The sequence below is a fragment of the Zalophus californianus genome, chromosome 1, assembly GCF_009762305.2.
Source record: "Zalophus californianus isolate mZalCal1 chromosome 1, mZalCal1.pri.v2, whole genome shotgun sequence".
Taxonomy (NCBI): Eukaryota; Metazoa; Chordata; class Mammalia; order Carnivora; family Otariidae; genus Zalophus; species Zalophus californianus.
This window is the reverse complement of record NC_045595.1, coordinates 102088451-102090480: the sequence shown is the minus strand read 5'-3', so window position 1 is coordinate 102090480 and position 2030 is coordinate 102088451. Positions and strand designations below refer to the sequence as shown.

Below are 2030 nucleotides of genomic sequence, written 5' to 3'. Positions count from 1 at the left end.
TATTTTTATTGATTCACATATGAAAGAATTGATAGAGCAGCCAAGGAAAGAGAATTTCCATATCCACAAACTAAACAAAATAGCTGAATTTTAAGAATAAAATTAAGAGGTTCTCTTATATCAACCACTTGAGAGTCACACTGTAAGAGGCAACGACCTCTCATCTTCTTCTCTACCATCTGCTCGGCAGCCACAAAGCAGCAACCATGCATGAATGCATGTCCATCCATGTTGGCCAGGCTAGTGTCCAGATTGGCAATGCCTGCTGAGAGGTCTATGGCCTGGAACATGGCATCCAGCCCGATGGTCAGATGCCAAATGACAAGACCACTGGAGGGAGATGACTCCGTCAACACCTTCTTCAGTGAGATGGGTGCTGGCAAGCATGTGCCCAGGGCAGTATTTGTAGACCTGGAGCCCCCAGTCATTGATGAAGCTCACAATGGCCCCTACTAATAGCTTTTCCACCCTGAGCAGCTCATCATAGGCAAGGAAGATTCTACTAATAACTATGCCCAGGGACACTACACCATTGGAAGGAGATCACTGACCTTCTCATCCCCTCTCTCTGTCGATTATGGCAAGAAATCCAAGGTGAAGCTCTCCATTTATCCAGCAGCCCCCCCAGGTTTCCACACCACCCTGGAGCACTCAAACTGTACCTTCATGGTAGACAATGAGGTCATTTATGACATCTGTTGTAGAAACCTTAATATTGAACGCCTAACCTACACTAACCTGAATAGGTTGATAGATCAAATTATGTCCTCCATCCCTGCTTCCCTAAGATTTGATGGAGCCCCAAATGTTGATCTGACAGAATTCCAGACCACCTGGTGCTCTATCCCCACATCCACTCTCCTCTGGTCATATTTGCTCCTGTCATCTCTGCTGAGAACCAGAGCAGCTTTCTGTAGCAGAGATCAGCAATGTGTGCTTTGAGCCAGGCAACCAATGGTGAAATGTGACCTTCACCATGGTAAATACATGGCTTGCCGCCTGTGGTACCATCGTGACATGGGTCCCAAAGATGTCAATGCTGTCATTGCCACCATCAGGACCAAGTGTACCTTCCAGTTTGTGGACTGGTGCCCCACTGGCTTCAAAGTTGGCACTGATTGCCAGACTTCCAGTGTGGTACCTGGTGGAGACCTGGCCAAAGTACAGCGAGCTGGGTGCATGCTGAGCAGCACCACAGCCAGTGCTGAGGCCGGGACTCACCTGGACCACAAATTTGACCTGATATATGCCAAGTATGTCTTTGTTCACTGGTATGTGGGTGAAGGCATGGAAGAAGGAGAGTATTCTGAGGCCTATGAGGACATGGCTGCCCTTGAGAAGGATTATGAGGAGATTGGTGTGGTTTCTGTTGAAGGAGAGGGTGAAGAAGGAAAGGAATACTAAAGTTAAAAGGGTCACAAAAGTTTGTCTCCCTCTCTGATTTCTCCCCCTTCAGTTTCCCCTCCCTTCCCCTGTGGTCCTCTGTGCTATTCCTTATGTTCTACCTATGAGTGAAACCGTATGATCATTGTCTTTCTCTTTCTCTGCTTGACTTATTTCACTTAGCATAATCCCCTTCAGTTCCATCCACGTTGACGCAAATGGTAGGTATTCATTCTTTCTGATGGCTGAGTAATATTCCATTGTATATATGGACCACATCTTCTTTATTGCAACTAATGAATTGTTGAACACTACATCAAAAACTAATGATGTACTATATGTTGGTTAATTAAACATAATAAAAAAATAAGTAAAGTAAAAAATATAAATAAAAACAAAAATATCAAACCTCATCCAAAAAAAAAAAAAAAAAGTCACAAATGTGCTGCTTTTACAGGGAAGCTTATCCTGTTGTAAATATTGAAAAGTTGGGCTCTGATCAGCTAATTTGTATGTAGCATGTATACTGTCATATACAATTACTGACCTATGCTTTAAAACATGATGCTTTGTTACATCACCCAATTATCCCATTCCCCAGCTGAAGGGGAGGTGGGTGGGGGGATGGGGTAATTGGGTGATTGGGT

At 44.2% G+C, this 2030-nt stretch overlaps 1 pseudogene; it reads left to right on the top strand.

Annotated features, from left to right (window-relative positions):
• Positions 1–206: 206 nt before the first annotated feature.
• On the top strand, positions 207–1404 carry LOC113917725 (annotated as a pseudogene).
• Positions 1405–2030: the final 626 nt, after the last annotated feature.